At 37.5% G+C, this 15,674-nt stretch overlaps 1 long non-coding RNA gene across 1 annotated transcript; it reads left to right on the forward strand.

Annotated features, from left to right (window-relative positions):
- The first annotated feature begins 9,789 nt into the window (after nucleotides 1-9,789).
- On the forward strand, nucleotides 9,790-15,459 carry LOC134223462 (uncharacterized). The gene is made up of 3 exons (XR_009982587.1): nucleotides 9,790-9,907; nucleotides 15,204-15,308; nucleotides 15,396-15,459. It is a non-coding gene; the product is annotated as an uncharacterized LOC134223462 (long non-coding RNA).
- The last annotated feature ends 215 nt before the right edge of the window (nucleotides 15,460-15,674 follow it).

The following is a 15,674-nucleotide window of genomic DNA, read 5'->3' on the forward strand; positions in this document are numbered from 1 at the left end:
AATCTTTCAGGTAAAGCTGTCCAGTATCCAGGAGACCAGGAATTTCCAATGTACTTTTCCAGCGATTGTCAATGGAATCCTTCAGCTTCCTCAATATAATCTTTCAGTGTTTCGCCAAAGGAACCCTCCAGAGTTTCTCAATGAAAATCATGCAGCAATGAATTGCCTGCTTTGATGGTAGTTACAGGGGCACACAAGGAGTTAACTTTCTGAAATCAGTATGGCGAAAGGCATAGCTCGATTTCTCGAAATTAGGCACCTTCATCGTAAAACTATTTGGTAGGGGTAGCAGCGGATACCTTCCCACATAACTGGTACCAAATAGTTTTTCATGAAAAGTTCCTAGTTTCGAGAAAACCCGCCTTAGATGCCTTTCGCCATACACATTTCTGGCGGTTAACTCCACGCTGCTGTTTGCGCATATACGATAGCGCCTGTTGCTGGTAGTGGCGGGTAGCAAACCAGCCACTGCATTTAATTCATTCCAAATGGAATCCTTCAGCGTTTCTCAATAGAATCATTCGGCGTTTCTCAATATAATCCATCCGTTTCCCCCTGAGTTTTCCAATGGAATCATCCGGCAATTGCTAAAAGAATCCTCCAGCGTTTCCCAATGGAATCCTCCAGCGTTTCGTAATGGAATCATGCAGCATTTCCAAATGGGATCCTCCAGCGTCCCCCAATAGAATCCTACAGTGTATCTTCAATGGAATCCTCCAGCGTTCCCCAATATAATTATTCAGCGTTCCTCAATAAAATCCTCCCATCCTCCCGTTTGTCCAATAGATTCCTCCAGAGTTTTGCAAAGGAATCATCCAGCGTTTCCTAATGGAATTATCCAATGATTGGCAGAGAAATCCTTCAGTGACTTCCAATTAATGGAATCAATCATGCAGCAATTCCAAATGGAATCCTTCAGCGTTTGCCAATGGAATCATTCTTTATTTATGACTAGTCGAACCTGCCCGATTTCGCTCGGGTTTTTTGTCGGTCCAACTGTCAATCGTCAGAGTTTTTCAATGGAATCATTCAGCGTTTCCCAATTGTATTATTCAGCGATTGCCAAAAGAATCCTCCAGTGTTTCCCAATGGAACCATGCAGCAATTCCAAAGGAAATCCTCCAGCGTTTCTCAATGGAATCATCCGGCGTTTCTCAATTGATCTTGCTGACATCTGACATCATCTGTTTCATTCAAACACATTGACGAGATAGGTTTTGTTTTCATCGGGAAATGTTTCCCGATGGAAACAAATCCTATCCCATCTATGCACTTGAAAGAGAGAGATGATTAGATGTCAGCAAGCTCTATAGAATTTTTCCGTCACCCAATAGAATCCTCCTGAGTTTCCTAATGGAATCATATAGGGTAAAATGCCCAATAGTGGACCCCCTAGTAGCGAAATTTTGCTCTTTTTGTAATAAGGAGTACAAATTTTCGACAAATTTTGGCCTTTATTGTATACTAAGTATATGTACATTAAGGCTCCAAAACAAAACTTTTGATAGAAAGTTCGGAGATCCATAGTGTTATATACCAATCGATTCAGCTCCACAAACTGAGGTGATGTCTCCGGAATCCGGACCTATTGGTTGCTGTTGAAAATTGGTCAGATCGAACAATAGTCTCAGAAGTTATGGCCAAATACTATTTCTACCCGTTAAAAAATGCACACTCATGCTTTTGATACATCTATTGCACGATAAAGGCATCAACATCGCTAGGTGGATTGCATATTTTCCAAAAAAATATCGATCTGTTTCAACAGCTAAGATAGATAAGGAATGTATCTCCTGTTTGAGCTAATAAAACCCTCGAAAATTTCTTTTACTTCTGGAGTTATGAGAGAAACTGGCCAAATTAGGAACATGGCTAAAACTGGTACAGTTACCTATATATGAACGCAAACACACGAAAATTGATAGATAACCGGATCTCCCCTTAAAACGCTTTTTTACCTTTCTAATGTGATATTTTCAATACACTTCATAAATGACGAGAACGGCATCATTTCCGCTAGGCGGATTACCCTGGTTTTTTTTTATATATCTTTATTAGCGAGAATTAAGATGAAATCTGGGGCCCTCCTTAGCCGTGCGGTAAGACACGCAGCTACAAAGCAAGACCATGCTGAGGGTGGCTGGGTTCGATTCCCGGTGCCGGTCCAGACAATTTTCGGATTGGAAATTGTCTCGACTTCCCTGGGCATAAATAAAAAGTATCATCGTGTTAGCCTTATGATATACGAATGCAAAAATGGTAACTTGGCTTAGAAACCTCGCAGTTAATAACTGTGGAAGTGCTTAATGAACACTAAGCTGCGAGGCGGCTCTGTCCCAGTGTGGGGATGTTATGCCAATAAGAAGAAGAAGATGATGAAATCTGTGAGCACCCGGATAAAAATATACAGTAACTTGTATGACATAACCCATTGAAATACAATAGATTGTGTGGTAAACAATACAAACTATTGTATGCCTATTATAAAATGTTCACGGTTGTAAAAGATCTTTATTGTACTTACATTCAAATAACAATATATTTGAGTGTTACCAATACATTCTATTATATTTTCATTGTTCGCTTATGTTTAGTATTGCTCATCCAAAAACTAAACAAATTATAAAAGTATTCGGTTTGGAAATCTGGAAATTCGTCTAATGTGATTGAATTAATATATTTTTGGGATATTTCATGGATTTATGATATTGATGAAATAACAATTGAAAACAATAAAATTACAATAGCTTTGCTAATTAAATGAATGAAAATGTTATATGTACCGATTCTCAAGTAATATATTTTCATATTGCAGGTCTAGAAATGTTATGCAATAAAAGTTTGAATTCAAAAAAATAAATAAAAGGGAACAAAAACTTTTGCTCATCATTTTACTCGGAGAATGGCTAGATTCATTTGAGCGTGTACACACATAACATAAGCAGGAACTAATAACCGGGATCAGACACTCGGAATTTTTCGGTGTTGCGCTTGAAGTCTCCATCGGTGTGTAGAGTTCTAGGTATACAACTGAAAAGACACTAATACTAATGACACACTGATGGTATTCGTACCATGGTACAAGTTGTACCACAGGTGTGTCACCTTGTACCATGCTGGTACAACGTGGAAAACCATGGTACAATATGTACTAGGGTACATAACCGTGGTATACCACGGTCCTTGTACCACCAGTGTGTCTTTAGTATAAGCCAGTCGCTGTCAGTAAGCAGTTTTGTGAGTTTTTCCGTGCATCTATCTGTCAGTTGATTTTTTGTTTCCTCATGTCAACATTCGTAAACATTATCTTCAACCTCTTCCTTGGGTATCGTACTCTGTGTGTTTTGTATGTATGAACTGAAATTATTACTTAGACCCCGAGTTTGAATGGTAAGTCTTATTTGAAATAATCTGCTGAAATTCAAAATGTAGTTTTGTGGTTGTTGCAGATCCAGTTTGCAGATCAGCTCAAATCTTTCCTGTATCACCCCTTACCCGCCTAGTATTGAACAGGTCGGAACGACGCATGAAAAGCATCGACTAGATCAATTTCGTCATTTTTGTTGCATATGTCCGGAAGAAGTTGGTCAGCAATAGCATCTCTGGCAGTAATAAGAAATTCTCAGAGAAACTTCCCGGTAATCTTCGATGGGTGTGCATGACAGTTTATCGCTATCGAACATTGTACTCTCGAAGCAGAAAAGCGTTTTCAACAGCGAATATAGCACTGAGGAAATAAGTTCTGTGGATCAGTTAATGATTGCGGGTGAGCTTCCTTCACGAAGTAAACATGCGCGGCGGAGTGAAAAACACAAAACCGGGACAATGGCAGATCCCATTTCCGCGTCAAGGTAACCGATTCGTTCACTTTCGAACTGTTGCGCATTCGTTTCGACTTGTTCGCATTGCCTTTTACTGATGTGGGAAAAGTGAAGGTGCCTTCTTACGCTGATGCGGAAATCCAGATAAAGTTTAAAGAAAGGTATGTGATTCTGTGGCCCACAATCGGCTAATCTATGCTGGGTGATTGCAATGAAAAAACATTAGAGACCTCTTCAACGTAACTATGCCAACGTTGCATCACTTTCACGCCCTTTTACTGAATGGCATATACTAATGGAGGAATGAAACAGGAATATATACATTGACTATAACACAATAATGTGTCAATTGAAAAATAAGGCAACGACCAGGTGTAGGTTTACCAGGTACACCTACCGTATACATCTACACGGTGGTGATAGGCTGTGCTATTAGCGAGGAGGAAAAACGCAACTACGAATCATATCATGTTTCGGCGGCAAAGTTCAGCCTACGGTACGACCGAATAGTTTTATTCATAAACATGTTTGATCAATGTCAACGGCACACCTGCCAGCTCCCTACAAGCTGAATGATACCCAAGATATCGACTCCATAATCCGTGTTGTTTTTTAGTCAAGTTTAATTTTTTTAAATATTGTTTAAATAAGTATTTAAAAATACTTAAAAATACAGGAAAAATAAAGATATAGGGGGAAGAACGGCTTTGGCAGGTTTTGTTCTATTATTGGCAGGGGGGTTTTTGTCGACCAAATTTTATGAAATTTAGCCACAATATTCTTTGATATGCAAATAATGTTTAGGCCAAATTTGAGCCTAGTCAGTCATAAAAAAACCCCTGCCAATAATAGAACAAAACCTGCCAAAGCCGTCATTCCCCCTATTTTTGTAAAAATGCTCTCAATGCTCTACAGTTATTCTTCCACGATATTCGATTGATTTAAACAGATATGTCGACCCGAAAGCCCTAAGGAAGCTGTTGGAAGCTGTTTACAAAAACTTTTTTTGATATGTATTTTATACCACCACCTACTAAGTCCGAAACTTGGAGTATATAGTTATATGAAGCTTAGAGCTTACTTTCGTAATTTCTGTAAAAATCTTAGATGCTATAGGAGTTTGGAAATTTTTCGGAATGAGATTTTGCATCCTCTATCATATATTCATGTATCTAGGAAATGCTCCTGGGATCTAGAATTTCTAAACGGTTTCTTTCGCAAGCTCATCTAGTTTTTCATCCTGGACTTTCTTCTAAAATTGATCCAACAATACCTCCAAGAATTTTGAAATTCCAAAGGGACTCTTTGCAATGACGGAAGGAATACCTGGTGATACTTCAGGAGGATTTTCTGGCAGAATTACAGGAGAAATTTATTGTTTGCGGACGAACGCGAATGCGCATCAGCTTTCGTTCGAAAGCGCGTTCGTACGTGAACAAGTATAAGGGTAATAGTATTGTTACATGAGTTGTTCTTGAAATATTTCTAGGAATCGCTTATACAGTATCTCCAGCAATTGTTCCAGAAGTTTTTTTTTAGCAATTACTTCTGCTGTTCCTCCAGGAGTTCCTGTTGGAGGTCCTCAAGGAATTGCTCTTAGAATTCCTCTGGAAATCGCTCCTGGAAAAGTTCCTCCAGGAATTGCTTCAACAGTGTCTTTGAGAATTGCTCCAGCAGTGCCTCTAAGAATTGTTCCTTGGATTTCTCCAAGAGTTGCTTCTGGAGTTCTTATTGAAATTACTCGGAGAGTTTCTCTAGGAGTTGCTTTGGAAGAGCTCCTACAGTTCGTCCAGGAATTGCTCCTGGAATTCCTCCACAAGTTGTTTTTCATAATTCTCTAGGAATTGCTTCCTCCAGAAGTTGCTCGGAGAGTTCCTCCATGAATCGCTTCAGGAGTTATTTATGAAGTTTCTCTAGGAATTGCTGCTTGATTTCTTCCAGGAGTTTCTCAGGGGCTTCGCCATGACTTGCTCCTGCACCCTCTTCAGGATTTGCTTCTGGTGTTCCTCTATTCCTATAGAAATTGCTCTTGCAGTTCCTTCAGAAATTGCTGCAGGAATTCTCCTAGGAGACCCACCCAGGAGAAAAACCCAGAAAAATTGCTTACGTAACAAGTGTACGACCCCTAAGCAGTAGACATTTTCAACATATTAAGTTCGCATCTCCCTTTCACGATACATACATAAAACACTCAAATACATAGCGTTATTCGTTGAAATAACCATTTCAAAGTCTGAACTAAATTTGCCATACAGTAGATCCCCTGGGGTCCATAATAGGATATTGCTTCCATATACATAGTCGACACTTCATTTGATATTGATGTTCCGTTTCGGGATGTTCATCTCCATTATTATGGACCTCCTAAAATGTTCCTTCCTATATATAATGTTACGTACACACCAGTCAAGCAGTTCGACGAACATTGACGCTTCAGTTGCTGCTTTGTTGGAACGTGTGTGAAGTTGTTCGAACAACCATTTGACAGTTGGCGGCTCGGTTGGAAAAAATTAAAACGGTTTGATTTTGGTTTGAGTTGTCGGGGGTGGAGTCAAGGATCGCCGAACATGTTTGAGCATTTGTAGTGAAGTTGCACAAACCCCCATATATTTTTTGATGGTTGATGCTCAAGTTAGCGCTCCGGTCGTTCGTGTGTGATATTGTTGGTCGAATAAATTGATTGTTCGTGCCGCTGTTGGTAAAACTTGATGGATGTTGGAACAAACGAGAGGTGGAGTCAATGTTGGTCAAACTGCTTGACCGTGTGTACGTACCATAATGCACACACTCGTGTTTATTTTTGACAAATTGTAAAAACCCTGATTATTCCACCTAGCGGTGATGGTTCCTTTCTAGTTCGTTCAAAAGGGTTAAGAAATTTATAAGAAAAGTCTGAAATAACACTAATAAGTGGATCTATCCTATTTTTTATATTTGTTTATAGATCTTATACAATTTCTCGCCGAACGCAACTTGTTGCAAGCAAATCGGATGAGCTGAGCATAAGTGTCAAAAAAGTGATTTTGTATAGTGGTTTTGAAATTTGTATTTTTTCCATAACTTCTGATCCCATAGTCCGATCCTACCAATTTTACGAAAAAAAAACATTTAAGAGCGGTCAAAATTAAACTTTAGGGAAATAGATCCAGTTATTTCCATCAATTCATATTCATTTGCGTCCATTTAAATGCAATGCAACAGTTTCTGACAAAAAATGCCCCATTTGGATTTTTTTCCAACCCTTGGGAAAAACGGAGATTTTTTTTAGATAAAGATACCCACGCTATACAGACATACACACACACGCGCACACATACAGAAAAAAAACTCACTGTCGAGCTGAGTCGATTGGTATATAAACACTATGGCCTTATATCAAGTCTTGTTTTGAAGTAATCATATAGCCTTTTACGCATGCTTAGTAGGTATAGGTAGGTATACGATAAAGGCAAAAAGAAATCCCTGAAGGATTCCCTTCGCAAACCCTAAATGATTCTCGTCGGAGTCTCTAACGGATTCTCATCGGAAGTCCTAGAGGATTCTAGTCAGAATCATGAAAAGATTGCCATAGAAGTATCTAAATGATTCACTTCGGAGTCTCTAAAGGATTCTCGTAGAAATCGGATTCTCATCGGTATCCTAAATTCTCTAAGGATTAATATCAAATCAGTATCAGAATCGGATAGCCGTTATGTTATGGCACACATAAATTTTGACTATAGCATTTCCCACATAACGGCTACCCGATGAGAATGATTTAAGGATGAATGCTTCCGAACTGGCTCATTCTCCTTCTTCAGCCAGAGGAAGGGATATTTTAATTGAAAAATGTTTGTCGGCCATCCCGGCACCGGCACAAAATAACAAAGAACAACGATGAAAAACTGGAATGAACACGTAAACATAAACATGAACAAAAATCACAACAAAAAGTGAAAAAGTCTACACAGAACAAAACACTTTCAAATAAATTTACTCTAATGTGAGTAAAATACACTAGCGCCTCTGGCGGTGCTGGTCTCGTCAGCTCTTCATGGGTTGCATGAATTTTTAATCGGTTGTTCGGGACACTCACGTCCCGGTTATTGGTTCCTGACATAAGTGGATCTTCGAACAAAATCCAATTCAAAAGTTGACCCCCTTTCGATGAGCCAAAACTGTTATAATTAGGAACGGGAACATCGCTCTGTCATTTTCAAGTGTAAACAAATACCATATGATCAGAAAATTATAACACTTTTTTCCAAGACTACAAAGAGCAAGATCTGTAGCCGAAGTATAATGATATTTATTTTTCTATCATCAATTTTTTACATTGTTTTTAAAAATGACGGATTGCATCCAAAAGAAGGTCTCTCCTATGCTGTTACAAACCAATTTATATTTGATGAAATTTAATTTTGATTTATTTGTAGGGTAAACATCTATTTTCAGGCGATTTTTGATGAAATGTTCGTCTTTTATCCATTTTATCTTATTTATCATAGGAAAATAAAATTCCTCTAAAATTGATATAATATTTTTGAGTCAGCATGGTAAAAATCTATATTTTAGTCAACATGTGTAGAAAAGTATATCCCTTAGAACTGTTCTACATTGGGAACGAATCTTTATATACGCAGTCTTCGGTTTGTTCGGAAGGATGACGAGGGATACACCAATGTTTGTCTACGATGCGCAACAATCACAAAATAGATAGATTAGAAGCAACATTATAAATTATCAATCGTACGAAAGCAAACTCGCTTATCATAATGCAGGAGAGCATCGCAACTGTGAGGTGTTTCCAATTTGGATATTATATGAAATGAAAATGTGAAGATTCAACGTTGAAATCAAGATAATCTTTATCATGCCATGAAGCTCGTAATCTAAATAGGTTATTAATGTTATCTCTATTCATGGCATTCTTTTCATTATTAGAACATTGCTTTTGGGTTGATAGTATTCCGAATACTCTTTACCAAAAGTAGAGCAATTTCAACGACATGTAAAAAGGAAACAGAAAACACCAAAAATGTGCATTGAACATTTAACTGAGGGTAAATCCAGGTGAGGCATTACCTTTTTAAAAATCGATATTTCTTCAAAATAATCCGATAAATGAAACTCTACTTGTTGTTATTGATTGTTTAAGGATACATAGTGTAGAAGACTTTTGAAAGACAAAAAGTCGGTTGAATACATGTTAGAAAAAAGTCAAATTCGGTTGCGATGCCACACCACTGGGAGAGACGCCACACATGGGAAATGTTTGAGAAATGCGATTAATAAATGGTCGGGGTTCAGCCAAAACGCACCAAGCGCCAACGAAAAATTACTGATTTTTCTGCTCAAGCTTTCATTTAGTAGATTTAATTGATCGTAAATCGTATCGGATATCCCTCAACCCCATAACTGAGGATATCCTTCTGCAAATGTATGTTTAAATCGCTATGATAGTTGTCGTTCTACGAACAAAATATCACAAGTCAGTCGAAAAGCCGCTTGGTGCGGTTTGGCTGAACCCCGACCAAATATGCTCATGGCAATGAATGAGCATTTGATATGTTTTTCGAAAAAAAAACATAATATTTCAACCAAACACCAAACAAATTCATCGTTTACTGGTTAACAGCCCGTGCACACGAATAGATTTTGTTCGAGTTTGTCGAATCAATATCAATACAATATTACATACCTTAAACTCCTTTCTTTTCTACTTTAATATTGTTTACCCCAATCTTCAATTATTTATAAAAAAAAAACTATTTCAGCTCCTGAACACCCAACGCCACTAGGGAAAATCTTTTTTTATAATTCCAACGCGAATCGTATTCAGATATACAATATATGTCGCGTGACCCCTTGCTAGATCAAATACTGTTATACTATCCTCTGACGTTTCGATGTTCCGTATAACAAATAAAAAGTGTTATAAGGGTACAACTTTTGCTACCCGAGTTACACATATGTTATGTGGTGTACAGTTTTGTTTATAATAAGTGAAGAGATGAAAATAATGAAACTGTATGGTGCAGAAAGTGTCTTTTTCATTACAGTTTCTGGTGCTGGGCATCGGTAGATCACTAGGGCTTTGTACCGTGGTAAGTATCTAAAGTGCTAGAACGCGTTAGAGCATCATTACTGGGCGCGAGTATTTTGATCACCATCGCCGTGCTGTCATTTTAGATTAGTCAAACTTTTTCGCATCGGTCACTATTTTCGATTATCATTTTGGTGGCTGCATTCCGTACCGGTGGCATTTGACATGGTGGCGTTTGACATTTGATAGTTCACCAAATAGCAGCGCCGTGATCGCGCTGTAAAATTGGTCACCTGTCAGCTGCGCTACTGTTTTATCAGCGCGTTTAGTAGCGACCGGTAAAGTGAGATTTTTGAAAATGAATACAGTGATCGTTCGTGATGTATATTGTAAATACATTCAGATTAAACTTAATTAAAAGTGTATGATTCAGCAGCAGTCAGCGCTGCGCGCAACACTGCTGCTGTCTTCATAATTTGAATAAACTAGAGCTGAGCTCTCTTCTGTTTTTGGCACTCGACCTGAACACATCGCGTTATTATTTACTCCGTTAAAGAAACCCCACAACAGTATACAATTTCCAAGTATTTATTAGTGGCGACGAGGAAAATTATAAATTCGGTGCGAAAAACGAGCAGTGCAATTCGTTCCGGATCCATCTTATACATAATCGGTTTAGCATCTTTGGTGGAAATTCCACCTGCCGGCAGAAAAAAGTGCTAATTAGTGTTGATTAGTTGTGGCTTTTTCATTGATGGCGAGTAGATTTGCCAACCAAAACGCCATTTGCTTTTTCGACAAAAGAACAAATATCTAACATTTATTCTAAATTTAATATTTTTACTGGGAAATTGTGCTAAGTTGAAAGGATTATTTATTGCAATCTATTAACAGTGATTCATTTCTCTTTTTCTTTCGAGTGAAACGCGCTACGGATGGTGCAAGAAACTGTACGACGACATTCGTTTTAGCTGCTGTGGCTATTGTTCCGCCCGTCGGGAGGTTTAGTTGCTGCTTTGTGCTTTACGTTGGCATCAAGGTAAGCGTAGCGGACCAAAAGGGTGAGTGAAAACATTTTGGTTTGTGCCAATATTATAGTGATTGAAATTAATTGAGAAGTGATTCAATGTGGTTTTAATGATGTGTAATTACTGGGTATTTTGATTCATTGGTGATTTTAATTTCCGCTATTGCCATAGAATAGGCGTGAAACCAAAGCTAATAACAAAGAAAATAAATTTGCGCAAATGCAGTGGCGTGTTAAATGTTAAATTTGGCGTAAATTTTTGTTGATGATTTTACTTTTCGCTTGCTAAAGAAAAGTTGCACAATTGAACAAAACAAATAATAGTGATTTGGCGCGGTTAAAATTGTTATTCCTTTGAATCCTAGTGAGTGAACAATACTGCTTTTTGGCTTTGATTGTTTCAACAAAAGGTATAGAACACAATAAGAAAACAATATCTTAATTATTTTGATTGTTTGTCGTCAGTAAAAGTTATTGATTGTATTTCATTGTTTGCAATTTTCGTTGTAAAACAGCTTTGAGTGAAATTATATTGTGTTTTTTTGGTTTGGCTAAAATTTTGACGAATATGTCCTACGTGTTAACTCCCAATATTGAGCCCTACCGTAAGGGTCGATCATTTGCTGCTTGGATTAAACGTATATCATGCCATTTCCGAGTGAACAAAGTGAAAGAAAATGAGAAAAAATACCAGATGTTACTTTTGGGAGGTGAATTTTTGTTCAAAGTGGCAGACAAACTATTTTCTACAAATGAATTGTTGGAAGAAGTTTCCTATGAAGTGTTAGTTCAAAAGCTTAAGGAGAGGCTTGACAAAAATGATTCAGTCTTACTCCAAAGATACAATTTCAGTAGGATGGCGCAACAACCTGGCGAAACAGCCAGTGATTTTATAATTTCGCTAAAACTTCTTGCGGAACATTGTGAGTTTGGGGATCAAAAGAGTTTTTCTGCTGGTCTTCTAGATAGCTCACTTAAACATCGCTTTTTGACTGAAGATAACCATAACTTAACATTAGAACAAGCAGAAAGGATTGTCGCTGCATGTGAAATTACGAATTCTCATACACATTTTTTAACAAATAATGATGTTGACTATATGGCTTCAATAAATAACAAATATCCATTTCATTATGAAACAATGGAGGATCATCGAAATAGCTCACAAATAGGTATCCATTCTCTGCAGTCTAGGAATCGGTGCTCTGCTACATCTTATCGACGGAGCAACAAGGATGATTACCAAAGGACAATGGATCAGCGTGTCTGTGATTACTGCGGAGAGCGTGGACACGTTTGGAGAAGGTGCTACAAACTCAAGCGAGAGAGGGACGACGAAGCCAAACATGTCGACATTCAAAAATCCAATACCAGTGTGATTCCGGATCCCTTGTCTGAACGGCTAGAAATGGACTATGACTCGGATAATAATACGGCAAATAACCTTGAATTGGGGTGTATGCATATTCCTAACACCAACAGTTCTAGTAAATCCAGTCTACTGGAAGATTCCATGGAAGACAATTTGATGCCGAAGGAGATTCGCAGTGGCTTTTTGGTAGCAGTGACGAATAACAATTTATTTACTTCTGAATTCAATCTGCCTTCGTGTAAAAGTTCAAATGAACTGATTGTGATGAATGGTTCCAGGGTAAAACTTTCTGACAAAGTTGATGTTACGGTTGAATTGAATGGGAGAAAAATCAATTTAAATATGTTAGTGCTTGATTGTTATTACCAGTTCATGCTTTTGCTGGGTAAAACGTGGTTGGATGATTTTTTTTCCAACTGGAGAAATATTTTTGGTAATTCAATGCCATTAAACAACATTTTTGAAAAACAAATTGTAGCACTAATTGCAGTAAATAAAATTAATTTTGTTGATGTATTTGTCAAATATTTGAGTAAAACTATGTGTAGTGCTGATAATGGAGAAGAAAATAATTTTCCAAATGCTTGCTATAAGGATTGTGACATTCCCTGCAGTTTGAGGGAGAACATTTTCAATTTGTCGGTGTTAGATTTCAAAATTCAGTGTAGACTTTCATTGGAAATTAATTTGGTTAAATTTTTCTCGCGAATGGCTCCAAATATATCAGTTGCCACAGAATTCGTTAAATATTGCAATAGTGAAATAACTAAGTTATTTGCCAAATCTTTGGTCAATGCCAGAGAAAACAAGAAAAACAATATGCTAGAAATGATCTTTTCTGATTGGCTTAGAAGAACTGATTATGCTTGTGATTATGTAAGAATTTTTAAAAATCGACAAATTTTTAGATTTTTTGACGAGTGTTTAATATTCCAAGATAAAGTGAATATATCGCAGTTTACACAAGAATTTTTAAAACTTTTACGTGGCAACCATGTTGGTGTCATTATGTTAAAAAGAATAATAAACAACGCGATAGAGTTTCTTGGAATAAACGCAAATTTTGTTGCTGCTTGTGACGTCTTGGCAACTATGACAATCAATCCAAAAAACTACATCATTATGAAAATATTGAAACGTAAACCTGCTGCAAATATTTTGGCAGTGATTAATTTCTTCAAAAGGGTGAAGGTGAAGTGGTCTAACATTAATAACTGGTTAGCGGTTTTGGCAATATTAATTGAGATTATTGCTAGTTTTGGATTACCATACGTCAAAGTGGCTGACAATATTTTATTCAAAAGCTCCAAGCCGAGCTTTGAAAAACAGATAATTGTATGTTCAACTTACGCTAAATTGACATTGAAGGACAGTTTTCCTTCAGAAAAAGCATATGATCCCATCATATATATTGTGTTAATCAGTTGGATTAACTTAATTAGACGTATACGTGGCATACCGAATGTAACTAAACGACTTGTGGTGTCATCATTTCTAAAACGAATACCTCTATATTTTGTACAGATCATGGTTGGAAACAAAACGATAACTATCGCCTATCTGAAACAAGCCAGTATTGCTATGGATGGACGTAGATCATCAGCTCTATCAAGACCTGAGATGAATTGGGTTCGCATCAGGACTTGTCGGCTGCAACTGACTGTCATTAGAGCCAAGTATGGTCGGGCGGACCTGGCTGTCGAACTACCCAATACTAGAAGGACGTTTCGAAATATGTTTGGATCTGATAACTGTCGATCTATGTCGATCATCCCTTCAGATTCCGATGCTGTCGATGTTACTGTAAACGAGACCCCAACCATGGAGGACCTGAATGATGTCTGGCGAATACCGGATCGGAGAAAATACAACATATCGAATAATATTGAAGTGTTCATAGAAGTGAGGAATAAGAAAAGAAATTTGTTATCAGAACCGGTAGAGCTAGTTGGCCTACCGAGGTAATCGAAGGAATTTTAAATATATATTTGAACTTCTCTAAGGGGGAAGAACTGATGTATATTGTAAATACATTCAGATTAAACTTAATTAAAAGTGTATGATTCAGCAGCAGTCAGCGCTGCGCGCAACACTGCTGCTGTCTTCATAATTTGAATAAACTAGAGCTGAGCTCTCTTCTGTTTTTGGCACTCGACCTGAACACATCGCGTTATTATTTACTCCGTTAAAGAAACCCCACAACAGTATACAATTTCCAAGTATTTATTAGTTCGCTAATTGGGGCACGACCTCAAACCAACTAGCGAATGCCGTTCGCTAATTGGGGCATTTTGACAAGCGTCAATGTTGTTTACTTTTTGCATTGAACAAAGAAAAATTTTACGCGCCAAAAAATATCGATCCCGCCAAACACGGAAACAAAACGTCAACTCTTTTTTGACATCACATTCTGACGTTTAGCTGCTTTTTAATTGGGTTTCGCCCCAATTAGCGAACCCCCAACTAAAAAGCGCCCCAACTAGAAAACCCCCAATTAGCGAACGTTCACTGTACTGCGCTGGCAAACGGCTTCCCTTTTTGTGGCACAGACCTGTTGGTCCATATATCCAGCTTTCCACGCTCGGTAATGGCGGCTTATTTGTGTGTAAAAATCAATTGGTCACTGTACTGTTTGACACTAGCTGGAGGAAAGCACACTGGCGTTCCTGGTGAGGGGAAGGGAAAAAAGGCATTTTCGACAGTGAGTTTTCCTCCAGCTAGTGTCAAACAGTACAGTGACCGATTGATTTTTACACACCGACAAGCCGCCATTACCAAGCGTGGAAAGCTGGATTGCAAACGGCTTATATTCACCACCGGCAATCGTAATCTGATACTACAAAAGTTCAATGTACATAATCGACGCAGTGGTTCATCCCGAACAAAAAATAAATAAAAATCGTATCATCATAATACCTGATGACATACCTGATAACATGTATCCTTGTTCCTTTACAGAAATGAAGCTTATGATGAAATACTGGTGCTTGCCGTTCACTGACTCAAGATCGTTCAGTGGTTATCATTGGCCAATCTCATCAACGGGATATAATAAGAACTGATGTAGGTATTTTTTATCTTTTCTTCTCGACGTTCTTTTTCTAATAAAACTAACATTCTTTTATAATCTACATTTTCATTTACTTTCAGCGTTTATGCACCCGTGGCCAAGTAACAACAAAGCGAGGTAAAATGAGTGAAAATTAAGTTTGAACTAAATTAAAATTATATTAAAAATAAAATAATTTATAAAACAATTAATTGTATTGTATTTTTATTGTAATGTTGGAGTATAATGTATTCTAAATCCTGTTGTATTTTTATTGTAAAACAATAGAAACAGTAATTGAAAACATTTAAAACACAATGTTTTCTATTGTTTTGTTGCTCGAAATCATCCCATTGAAGAACCGTTAAATCAATTGTTTT

Source organism: Armigeres subalbatus, chromosome 3, assembly GCF_024139115.2.
Source record: "Armigeres subalbatus isolate Guangzhou_Male chromosome 3, GZ_Asu_2, whole genome shotgun sequence".
In the NCBI taxonomy this organism is placed as follows: domain Eukaryota; kingdom Metazoa; phylum Arthropoda; class Insecta; order Diptera; family Culicidae; genus Armigeres; species Armigeres subalbatus.